The sequence below is a fragment of the Pseudorca crassidens genome, chromosome 18, assembly GCF_039906515.1.
Source record: "Pseudorca crassidens isolate mPseCra1 chromosome 18, mPseCra1.hap1, whole genome shotgun sequence".
NCBI lineage: Eukaryota > Metazoa > Chordata > Mammalia > Artiodactyla > Delphinidae > Pseudorca > Pseudorca crassidens.
Genome location: NC_090313.1, coordinates 61,662,942 through 61,675,651, shown reverse-complemented (window position 1 = coordinate 61,675,651; position 12,710 = coordinate 61,662,942). Strand labels below are relative to the sequence as shown.

Here is a 12,710-nt window from a genome sequence, read left to right as displayed (position 1 = left end):
GCTCTCACAGGAAAGAGGAACCTGGTCTAAGGCCACCAGACCTGACCAAGCCATGCTGGAGCGGAGAGGGGCCGGCAGAGGGCGCTGTGCAGACATGGTGGGCTCAAGTCTTACCATAGAACTCTGCCTGGCGAAGGCCGAGCAAGTGCTGAGGGCCAGGAATGGAGAGGTCATTTTTTTTTTTTTTTTTAACATCTTTATTGGGGTATAATTACTTTACAATGGTGTGTTAGTTTCTGCTTTATAACAAAGTGAATCAGTTATACATATACATATGTTCCCATATCTCTTCCCTCTTGCGTCTCCCTCCCTCCCACCCTCCCTATCCCACCCCTCCAGGCTGTCACAAAGCACCGAGCCAATATCCCTGTGCCATGCGGCTGCTTCCCACTAGCTATCTACCTTACTACGTTTGTTAGTGTGTATATGTCCATGACTCTCTCTCGCCCCGTCACAGCTCACCCTTCCCCCTCCCCATAACCTCAAGTCCGTTCTCTAGGAGTCTGCGTCTTTATTCCTGCCTTACCCCTAGGTTCTTCATGACATTTTTTTTTTTCTTAAATTCCATATATATGTGTTAGCATACGGTATTTGTCTTTTTCTTTCTGACTTACTTCACTGTGTATGACAGACTCTAGGTCTATCCACCTCATTACAAATAGCTCAATTTCCTTTCTTTTTATGGCTGAGTAATATTCCATTGTATATATGTGCCACATCTTCTTTATCCTTTCATCCGATGATGGGCACTTAGGTTGTTTCCATCTCCGGGCTATTGTAAATAGAGCTGCGATGAACATTTTGGTACATGACTCTTTTTGAATTTCGGTTTTCTCAGGGTATATGCCCAGTAGTGGGATTGCTGGGTCATATGGTAGTTCTATTTGTAGTTTTTTAAGGAACCTCCATACTGTTCTCCATAGTGGCTGAACCAATTCACATTCCCACCAGCAGTGCAAGAGGGTTCCCTTTTCTCCACACCCTCTCCAGCATTTATTGTTTCTAGATTTTTTGATGATGGCCATTCTGACTGGTGTGAGATGATACCTCAATGTAGTTTTGATTTGCATTTCTCTAATGATTAATGATGTTGAGCATTCTTTCATGTGTTTGTTGGCAGTCTGTATATCTTCTTTGGAGAAATGTCTATTTAGGTCTTCTGCCCATTTTTGGATTGGGTTGTTTGGAGAGGTCATTTTGAGCTAAATTTGTTTCTTTCCCTTGAGACAAAGTAACACAGCATACTTTTCAGAAAGCTTTGGAGAGTGAATTTTGCCTCTTGCAAAATCACTAATTGTTGTGGGTTTCTTTCTCTTACATAAGACTTCCTTTTGCCGCAATGGATGTCGAGGAGACACTGTAGAAAAGCGGGTAGAATAAAGTGGGCATGCCCCATCCCAGATCTGCCTCTTGTTAGAGGTGTGGGTTTTCTCTGAAACTCGTTTGTGTTTTTGGATGCTGGAGATCGAAGGCTTTATCTTACAGGTTTGTTCTGAAGACTAAAGAAAAGACACAGTAAAGGTAAGTACACAGTCTCACTCAGCTTGCAATCATTTTGGTCTTATGATCTATTTACAGTCTTAAAAATTATTGAAGACTCAAAGAGCTTTTTTTTTTTTTTGGCCATGCAGCTTGCAGGGATCTTAGTTCCCTGACCAGGGGCTGAAACCAGGCCCACAGCAATGAAAGTGCCGAGTTCTAACGACTGGACCGCCAGGGAATTCCCTCAAAGAGCTTTTGTTTAAGTGGGTTCTATCATATTTACTACATTAAAAACTAAGATTTACTTTTCAATTAAATTTCTCATTAAAATATCTATTTCGTTAGGAAAAAAATATTAATTAGCAAGAAAAGTTGTAAAGCAACTATACTGCAATTTAAAAAAGAGTAACCAAAAATATGTATCAATTAGCCCATCACAGGCTAACTTAAAAACATGTTTTTATGAAAAATAACTGTATTGTCAAAATAAAAAGTATTTAGTTAGAAGAGTGACAGTGCATTTTTGCAAACCTCTTTAATGTCTGACATTCGCGCATATGTTCTACATGCAAACTGTTGTGATATCACACATCAGTAGCCTCTAGAAAACTCTATTGTACACCATGGAAGAATGGGAGTGAAAAATGCAAATAACATCCTTGCGTTCTATGGAAATAGTTTTGATCCAGGCATTCAATAAGTGAGAGTGATTACACTGTTCCCCAAGGGAGTTCATACCAATTTTGGGTGGCTACTCCAGCCTGTAACATAGGACGCTCTGTGTGCACAGGAGGTAAGCTGGTCCTTGGAGAAACCCGTGAGGGTTATGAGAGGTTTTACTCAGCATGCAAAGAGTCTGATGAGGAATCAAGTCATTGACGAGATGACTCAGACCTTGCACAGTTAGAACAAGTCTGAGCTCATGGTGTTTCCAGTGAGTGCCGAGTTGATATCTATTTTGAACATACAAAATCCAGAAGTCATAAAAAAGAATGAAATTCTGCCGTTTGCAGCAATGTGTTTGGACCTAGAGAATATTAAATTTAGTGAAATAAGTCAGAAAAAGACAAATACTAAAAACAGAACTACCATATGATTCAGCAATTCTACTCCTGGGTATATATCTGGGAAAAAATGAGAACACTAATTTCAAAAGATACACCTCAGGGCTTCCCTGGTGGCGCAGTGGTTGAGAGTCTGCCTGCCGATGCAGGGGACACGGGTTCGTGCCCCGGTCCGGGAGGATCCCACATGCTGCGGGGAGGCTGGGCCCGTGAGCCATGGCCACTGAGCCTGCGCGTCCAGAGCCTGTGCTCCGCAACGGGAGAGGCCACAACAGTGAGAGGCCCGCGTACCACACACACACACACAAAATACACCTCAATGTTCATAGCAGCACTATTTACAATAGCCAAGACATGGAAGCAACACAAGTGCCCATCAACAGATGATTGGATTAAGAAGATGTGTGTGTGTGTGTGTGTGTGTGTACATATATATACACACACAATGAAATATTACTCAGCCATTAAAAAAGAATGAAATACTACCATTTGCAGCAATGTGGATGGATCTACAGAATATTATACTTAGTGAAATAAGTCAGACAGTGTTTACTATATGATATCACTTACATGTGGAATCTAAAAAATATTACAAAAGAATATATATATGCAAAACAGAAACAGACTCAGATATAGAAAACTAACTAGTGGTTACCAAAGGAGAGAGGAAGAGTGGAAGGGAAAAATTAGGGGTATGGAATTAAGAGATACAAAACTACTACGTATAAAGTAGATAAGCAACAAGGATACATTGTACAGCACAAGGAATTATAGCCATTATCGTGTCATGGTTTTGAATGGAGCATAATCCGTAAAAATACTGAATCGCTAGGCTGTATACCTGAAATTAATATAGTATTGTGAACCAACTCCACTTCAACTAAAAACAAAAGTCATGGAAGCCACTCAGAGAGCAACTGGTTAACCAAACATTTTATTTCAAATGCACATAAAATCTGTCTTTCAATGACTTCTAAAATGTCTCATTTCCTTCCTGCTTGGGATGATGAGATGCATTTACTGCGCTTCTGTCTCCTCCCCAGCAGGCATCTGAGCCTGATGAGTCCTGCGTTAATGAGCCTCTGCCTCCTGCTGAGACTTGTGTGACTTCCTTGGGCCCTAACTGCCCTGCATCTGCCCAGGCGGGCATGAAGTCCCCCAGGCTGCCTTCAGCAGAGGGAGAACCAGAGCCAGTGCTTCAGCGGCTGTGCGGGTCGCGGTGTCCCTGGGTCTCTGTCAAAGTCTCGGTTACCTCAGTCACCAGATTCCTCTTCCTTCCCTCCTCCCCGTCCCCTGTTCCTCCTCACTCCTGTCCATCCCATTACAAAGCTCCCTCGCCTTGATCCTTTGGACTCTCTTAGTCCTCTCTGCAACCCTCATTTCTCCCCCTAGGTTCCTCTGTCAGCCTGAATCCTCTTCACTGACTCACGGCTCTCTCCCTGTCCTGTCCCACCTCTCCATTTGGGCCCTTCTTCCTCCCTCTTCTCTCTTCCGTGCCTTTGAGTAGAACTCCCTTCACGTGCCAGGGCCATGCTGGGCTCTTGTACATAATTAAGATGCAGTTGGGAATTTCCTGGCAGTCCAGTGGTTAGGACTTGTTGCTTTCACTGCTGTGGGCCTGGGCTCAACCCCTGGTCGGGGAATGAAGATCCCACAAGCCCTGCAGAGCAGCCAAAAAAAACCCAAAAACATGCAGTCTACAAAGTAAGTAGCATTTGTACCCATTTTCCGGACCAGAAAACTAAGGCACAAAGGAATTAAGTAACTTGCCCCTGAGACCAGCCTGTGACCCTTCCTCTCCAGACTCTCCATCTCATCACTGTTGCCTCTTTAAGTAGCTTCTTCATTTGGACACTGTCCATCTTCACTGTCTTTCCCATGTGCTACCTTTGATAGGTCTCACCACACACACCCCTACCACGTGCCCTCTAAGTGCATCTTCCAAAAGACTGCAAATTGATGGAGTCCCTGCGATGTGCCAGGAACTGCTCTAGGGCCCGGGAGAGAGCAGTGAGCAGGGCTTCTCTCACGGAGCTTCCAGTCTCTTCCTTTTTTGCACTGACATTCAGACTCGTTCGGACCCTTTTGCTTCATCGGCTGGCTTCTGCCTTTGTTCCAGAAACACTTTTATCTTGGGCAGATATGGACTGGACAATGCTTTGCTTTGTGTTGTGTCTTTAGCAAACCTCTTCCAGCCTCTCCTCTCTCAAGGTTACTCTGCTGGCCATTCCCGGGTTTGTCCCCAGCGTTTAAGGTGTCAGCTGGCTCTGAGCCCTCAGCTTTTCCATATCCGCACCCCACCCCCATCCGGCCCTACCCCATACCGCTTCATGAGAAAGCCGCCATTTCAGGGAAGCTGGCCTTTCTAGAACCTCACACACACTCCCGGCAGCCCATCCCCCACTGCTTGCTGAAAGCAGGAAGCTGGTGCAGCTGTAGAAGCTGAAGGGCGATGGCAGGTCAGGGCCTGCCTGGGATGCTAGAGCTTAGTGAGGCCAAGGGCAAGCCAGAGGCCCCTGAGAGCTAGACCTAAGTGAGGAAGAGCCAGGTTAGAGAAGAGGAAACAGGTTAAGTGCTTCATTCATTCATTCATTCATTCATTCAGAATATGTATTCAGTACCTTTTTTGTTTCAGGCATTATTCTAGGCCTGGGCTACAGCTATGAACAGAACCAACGAATCTGCCCTTGTGAAGTTTGCAATATATTGGGAAAGACAAACCATAAACAAATAAATATATACAAGTGTCAGATGGTGATAAATATTATAAGGAGAAATAAAGCAGCGTCTGGGGACAGAGCTGATGGAAGTGGGGAAAGGGTGCTCTTTTAGATAGTGTCGTCAGAGAAGAGCTCTTCTAGGAGGGGTGGCATTTAAGTGAAGTAATAAAATGAAGTAAGAGAATGGTCCAAGTGAATGCCAGATAGAGAGTACTGCGGGCAGAGGAAATAGCTGTTGCAAAACCCCTGAGGTGGGAGTGTGCTTGTTGGCTTTGAGTGGAAGGAAGCAGGAGGACAGCATTGCTGGAGGGAAAGAGAGAAGGGGGGTCAGGGGTGAGGGTGGGGAGGGGCAGGGGAGCCTGAGCCCCAGTCACTAGGGCGCTAGGTCCCAGATACAGTGCTGTTTATACTGCACCATGCTGCCTCTTTAAGGAGTTATCATGAGAGGGAGTCTGGTTTTGAAGATCAGCAAAAATGATGCTTTGGGCTCTCTTGACATTTTCTTTCCTTCAGTTCATTTGCAAACCAACCAACAATCAGAGTGAAGGTTATACACGAGATCAAGAATACAAAGAACAAAGCTTCCTAATACCTCCCTTATTCTTTGCAGAGGCGTACCCCAAGTTCTGAGTTCACGTAGCCCATGTGGAGAGTGGAATCTGCCATCAAGAGGAGCCCAGAACCCTTGGGCTGAGGAGGGTCATGTTGCCTTCGGGGGCTCTGCCTCTAATTTATTGGTACATTCTCCTATAGACTGAACTGTGTCAGCCCCCAAATTCATATGTTCAAGCCCTAACCACAATGTGACTATATTTGGAGATAGGACCTTAAGGAGGTAATTAAGATCATAAGCGTGGGGCCCTAAAGTGATATGACTGGTGTCCTTATAAGAAGAGGAAGAGATACAAGAGGCTCTCTCCCTCTCTGTGCAAACAGAGAAAAGGCCATGTGAGGACATAGTGAGAAGGTAGTGGTCTACAAGTCAGAAGGTGAGGCCTCACCAGAGTGAAAGGTGAAATAAGATGGGGTCGCTCATGTCAAGGGGTTTTCAATGGAGCTGGGGGGACATATAGGAGGTGGGCCTTATGCAGGCCCTCACTCCGGTGGAACTGTGAACTTTTGAACTGGGCCAAGTAGCAAATATTCGGAGAACTCTGCAAGAACACCTGCAACTTGCTCCAGCAATGGGCTTCTGCCTAGTGACAGCCTTAGCAACCAAAGCATGTGTAGCCAAGGCAAGCTTTCGGCTGTCGACACCAATCAAAATTCTTTGTAAACAGCTTACGCAAGCATTTCCTTTTGTCTTTAAAACCTCCCGACTTTCACTCCCTAAAGGGACACTATTTTGGTTGCTACTCAAATCTGTGTACCCTGAATTGCAGTTCTTCGATCCTGAATAAACACTTTGATTGATTGCCTACTGAGAACTTAAAGTTGACACCGGGAACCAACCCGGATGGCACCTTGATCTTGGGTTTCTAGCCTCTGAAACTGTAAGAAAATGTCTGTAGTTTAAGCCACCCAGTCTGTGGAATTTTGTTATAGCAGCCTGAGCTCACTAAAACACATTCCAATGAGTTACTTCTGTATTCTGTTTATTATGCATCACGGGACCTCTGGCAGGCCTGGCGATGGCCTACCTCACCATCAAATCAGAAAGGAAGGCTCCCTCTGACTTCTAGGAAGGGCAGTTTTGCTTGCAGGAGGGGTGAGCAAGAGGTAATTTGGAATCCGAGATGCACTTGTTTATGCCTCTATTTCTTCACCTATAAAGTGGGGAAGATAATACCAGTGCTTTGGGGGAAGTTCTAAATATAAAATTCAGTTGAATAAACAGCTGTTGACATCATTTATGCATAAGGCGTTGTACTGGGAAGGATGTAAGGGTAAATATGTATGCTTCCCTTATGGGAAAATTTTTTCAATCATAAGGTTTATGTGTTTAATAACTGTGAAAGTATTTTGCGACATTTTTAAATGAGGTTTTTTTCATAATGTTAACAATCTTGTTACTTGTTTAATGTAAACCTACTGATTTTGTAATCATTATAATAGTCTAAGTACTGTCTCTTAAGGTGTTAAAACATTTACAAGACTAATAGATTTGTGAATTGAATTTAACATTTGGAAGTATTGGATTAGGTTTGCAATGTTTAAATATTTGGGACAATTCACTCTTAAATTTATATATTTTGATTTACTAGTTATGTAAGTAGTCTGAGAGTATTTAGAGGATTGTTGATTATTTAATGTTCAAAGAAATGCTAATCATTTAATAAAAGTGTGTGTAAGATTACTACATTATGCATCACCCCTAGGTAACAAAAAGTTGGGGAGAAGTGGAGGGTATTAAGAATGCAGCGTAAGGACTTGCCTGGTGGTCCATTGTTAAGACTCTGTGCTTCTACTGCAGGGGGCACGGGTTCGATCCCTGGTGGGGGAACTAAGGTCCCACATGCCGAGCTGCGCAGCCAGAAAAAAAAAAAAAAAGAACGCATGGGGGGGTGTAGAGGGACTCTAGAGCAGCTGCCTGATGTTTGAGAGATAATGACAGAGAGGAGAGTGGAGGAAAACTGCTATATGCTAAGAAAACAAATCCTCTTGGGCATTTTCTGGAAGGGTTATAATAAAGATTCTAAGTGCTTAATTACTCTTCGGTTGCCAGGCTGTGTTTCTTTAAATACGACCCCATGCTATGATTGGACCAAAAAAAATACCTGGCTTTACACAAGTCACAGGAGTAAATGTGCAAGGTTAATGCACAGAATGATTTAAATGAAGCAGCTTTCTCTGCAGTATCATCCAAATGGACCCAAAGACTTTCCTTCAGAAAACTACAAATGGACTAAACTTAAAATTCCTGCAAAATGACTGTGTCCAAGTTGGTGTATAGATAGAGGATGATGTTATTTAGATCAGAGTATCTCAGAAAACCCACAAGGCTGGAACTTACATCCAATGCTTGAAATGTTTCCCTTTTGACCTACAAATGACCTCACAGACAGATGCGCGTGCACACACACACACACACACACACACACACACACACACTGAGCCGGGATTCTGTTTTGGTTCTCTCTTTCATGACTATTTCGCACGACTGTAATAGTTCAAATTTTCTGACCCTGTGGTGTGGTGGAATTCAGGACACACCATCTCAAAATATGGCACCTTGGCGTATTGAATATTTGGGGCTGAGGGAATTTGAAAGAACAGCAGAAGCAGGAAGGTCACTCTGACCCTTCCCACCACCCCTCTTCCCAGAAAACAGGTCATAAAACCTTCATGTGAGGCGTGCCCTCCCTATACCCAGAGGAAGAGAGTATCCTTGTCTCAGAAGACCAAGGGACTCCAAGCAGAATCTGAACAGGCCTTGCCAGGTTTTCCCCAGTTTACTCCACTCACCTTATATTCCTTAAGCTGTCATATTTCTACCTGACTGCCCACTCTTTATCAAGCCTAGCATAAAAACACTCAGGTCTAACTCTGTCTTCCAGGTCTTCATTTCCTTATTAAGGCTCCTGTGTCATGTAAAATTTATATTCAATAAATGTGTATGTTCCTTTCTTGTTCATCTGTTCCAGTGCGTGTTTTTCCAACGCCACCAAGCAGTTAACTCAGTTCTGACACTATCTACCTGGAGAGAGCATCAGATTTCACAGGTTAAGTGTCCAGTCCCGTCGACTGCCCACCCGCTCCTTCACGTTAGATGCCAATTGCAACTCCAGGTTGTTACCTGTGCTTCTGACCAACTGGCTATACATTGGAAGGTCCCCTGACCTCCTCCTTGGGTGTGGTTAATTTGCTAGAGTGGCTCACAGGACGGAGAAAAACATTTACTTACGTTTACCAGTTTATTATAAAGGATATTAGGGAATCCCCTGGCGCTCCAGTGGTTAGGATTCGGTGCTCTCACTTCTGGGGCCCGGGTTTGGTCACGAACTAAGATCCCACAAGCCATGAGGAGCAGACAAAAAAGAAAAAGTAATGAACAGATTTTTGATCATTAAAAAAAATATAGTAAAGGCTATGATGAACAGCCAGATGAAGAGGTACATAAGGGGTCCGGAAGGGTCCCAAGGGCAGAGCTTCTGTCCCCTTGGAACTGTGTGCACTACCATCCCAGCATGTGGCTGCTTCATCAACCCAGAATCTCATGAACTCTTGAAGCTCAAGGGTTTTACAGAGCTTCATCTGTAGCCCCCGCCTCCCCTTCCCAGAGTTCAGTGGATGGTGCTGAAAGTTCCAACCCTCTAATCACTTGGTCTTTCTAATGACCCACCCCACCCTGAGGCTATCGAGGGGTCCCACCCTAAGGCACCTCATTAGATAAACTCGGTGTTCTTGAAGGGGAAATCTTCTGAGAAACGAGAGAGACACTCTTATCACTCAGGAAACGCCAACGGTTTTAGGAGCTCTAAGATAGGATCCGGGGACAAAGCCCAAACAGATTTCTTATTTGACTACATCTATATTTGTCAGTTTCATTTTCAGACACTGCCAGGGACCCTAAAAAAAAAGAATCTCCTTCCTCTCCTACAGGTTCTCCCTACAAAATAAGCAAGATTTATTGAGTGCCTACTCTGTACCCAGTACTTTCCTGGCTGCCGTTACATACTTTATCCTGTATTATCTTCACAACACTGTGAGATAGATTTCACTACCTTCATCTTTACAGATTAGAAAATCAGAGCTTCTGGAGATTGCCTTCCTTGCCTGAGAATTCAGAGCCAGAGTTCAGATGCTGGTCTCCCAGACTGTGAGTCCACGACCTCCCCACTGCACTCAACTGCTTTCTAGAAACTTAGCCTCGAGTCTTGTATGTGACCTGTAACCTAGTCCTCACTGTTCCGTGGCTTTCTCTTTTTTGCAGCCTTGTGGCAACATGGAAACAAACCAACACAAAATAAACCCCATAACCTCTGGTTTAAGGTCGTGCATTTCAAGATTCCCTAGAGAACAGATGGTCAGGACTGAATTCAACCATGTTTGGATTACTCTTGATTTCTAGCACACAGCTTTGAGAGTCTAACCTTTCTTGTTTGAGGTGATGGCTTTATTCCTGTATTTCTGGAAGTGACTATGTGACCGAGTCCGAGCTCGCTCTGCTTGCCGCATGACAGACCAACGAATCAGAGACGAGGTGTTCTGGCAAGGAACGTGAGTTTATTCAGAAAGCCGGCAGATCGAGAAGATGGCAGACTAGTGTCTCTGAAAAACCATCTTATTGGGGTTTGGATGCCAGTTTCTTTTAGAGGGGGAGGAGATGAGGAAGTTAAGTAAAAAGGCCATAAGTTTTGCAAATGTCCCCTGGAATGGCCAGCCTCGGGGAGGGGATGTGTTCATTTCCTCTTTCTTGCAGCCATCCGTAGGCGGACAGGATCAGAGTATCTCAGAAAACCCACAAGGCTGGACTTTGTACAAAGGGACTTTGGTTTAACATTCAGGCCGAGGGGCAGGGTTCCCTGAGACAGGCCATTATGTATGATTATAATAACAAAAGCAACGAAGGTTAAAGTCAAAGAAACAGATCTGATTTAGCTCTTCCCTGTTACAACTATATTTAGGAAAGAAGTTGTTTATAGATGTCAGCATTTGAGAGGCAGTTAAGGAGACCCAGAGTGCCTTTGAGTCATAATAAATTAGGCTTCTGTGACATCAGTTCTTATGTAAAGAAGACTGAAGTCATTTGTTCCGGGAGCCCTTGGGGGGCATGTGGAGGTATTCCAGGAGGCTTGCTTCTCCCTCATCACATGAGCGACTGCCAGCATCTGAACTCCCTCTGTCCAGTGCTGCATTCTGCTCAGCATAATCATTGCAATCTTTTAAGTAAGGACACAAGTACACCCTATTTTCAGAACAGTCAAAATAGCAAAATTCAAATACAAAGAATGGACAAATAAGGGACCAACTCATCCCCAAATACTTATTTGCTTTAAGTAAACATTCACTGCATGATTTCATTTGCAGGGCAGACCCCCCAAAGGCATTTAACTCGTAAGGTAATTAATATGAACTCTATTTATGCAAAAATCTAGTAGCATAGAATAGCTGGCATTTCTGTGGGGTTTCATCGATTTCAAAAGGATTTGACGTATGTTTTCATATTTTATTTTGTCCTCAGGACCGCTTTGCAAGATGGGGTGAGTATTGTCATTCCCGTGTTACAGATGAGAAAACTAAGGCAAAGACAAGCTAAGTCCTTGGCCAGAGGTCACATAGCTGGAAAGTATCTGAGCTGAGGCAAGATCCCAGCTCATGTGACTCTCTGTTAAAACACTCCCCTTTATAAGCATACTTCTTTTTTAGATTTATTTTTTCCTTTGAAGCAGGACTCAGATACTTAGGAGTTATTTTGGAGTATATTCAAATTTGAAATGGAGAACTGTTTGTAAAAAATGACTTTTCTTCCAAAGAGGGTAGCTGGATATCTGTATGATTCTGAAAAGAGGATCTAAAAATATACCTCATCAGGATCACCAGTGAAGCTTTAAAAAAAACACAGATGATCACGCTGGACTACAAATATACTCAGTAAGACTTTCCAGGTGTGGGTTTATTTGTTTTTCTTTAAAGCTAAAGAGTCGACTCAGCCAAAGCTAAAAAGCACAAGTTCAAATGTGGCCAGAGTGAGGCAATCTGAGGACTGCTAATGAGGATCATAGATTTTCAGAGTGAATGGCTCCTATGCGCAAAGATTTATCCCATCTCCTTGCAGGCAAACCTAATAAAATTAATTCGTACTTAACTCCTCTAGCAGAGAAGAGAGAATGAATCATTTGTAATCGAAGGTAATCAAGAATAAGTTCTGTTTAGCTTTAGAACATGTTTCTATATTTATGTTGAAGATCTAGCCTATAAGCTCTTTCTAGAGTAACGTTCTTCATACATGGATGATTCTAGTCATTATATTACTCTGCTCAGAAGTCTTCCATGGTCTCCCACTGCCGCCCCCCTGAATACCTGTAAGTCCACCAGTCCACATCAGAGTGCTTACAATTTTCAAAAAGCACTAGATTTTGTTTGGGTCTTTATCCATGTCCCTCAACTTGAAATTCCCTTTACTTTTCTCTTCCACAATGTCTGCCTGCTAAATTCTGCCCATGGTTTGACTGGGTTCAGCTAGGAAGTTCTCACTTGGGGAGTTTCCTGGGGTGGGAGCTAGAGGGAAGCTGGGGCTGGAGTCGTCTGAAACCCTAGCTGTCCACCCAGGGGGGCTTACTCACATGGCTGGCTGTTGATGCTGGCTGTCGGCTAGGAACTTGGCTGTTAACCAAAACATCTTCACGTTCTCTCTCCAGGTAGCTTGGTCTTCTCATAGAACAGCAGTCACATTCTAAGAGGGAGCATCTCAAGAGCAAAGGTCCAAAACACTCAGGCAGAAGCCTCAAGGCCTGTTGTAACTGAAAGTCCCAGAATGTCCCTTCTGCTGTATCCTGTTGTC

General features: G+C 43.8%; 1 long non-coding RNA gene across 1 annotated transcript; it reads left to right on the top strand.

Annotated features, from left to right (window-relative positions):
• Window positions 1-1,254: 1,254 nt before the first annotated feature.
• LOC137210890 (uncharacterized) lies at window positions 1,255-7,913 on the top strand. Its single transcript, XR_010936771.1, has 2 exons — window positions 1,255-1,521; window positions 5,877-7,913. It is a non-coding gene; the product is annotated as an uncharacterized lncRNA (long non-coding RNA).
• Window positions 7,914-12,710: the final 4,797 nt, after the last annotated feature.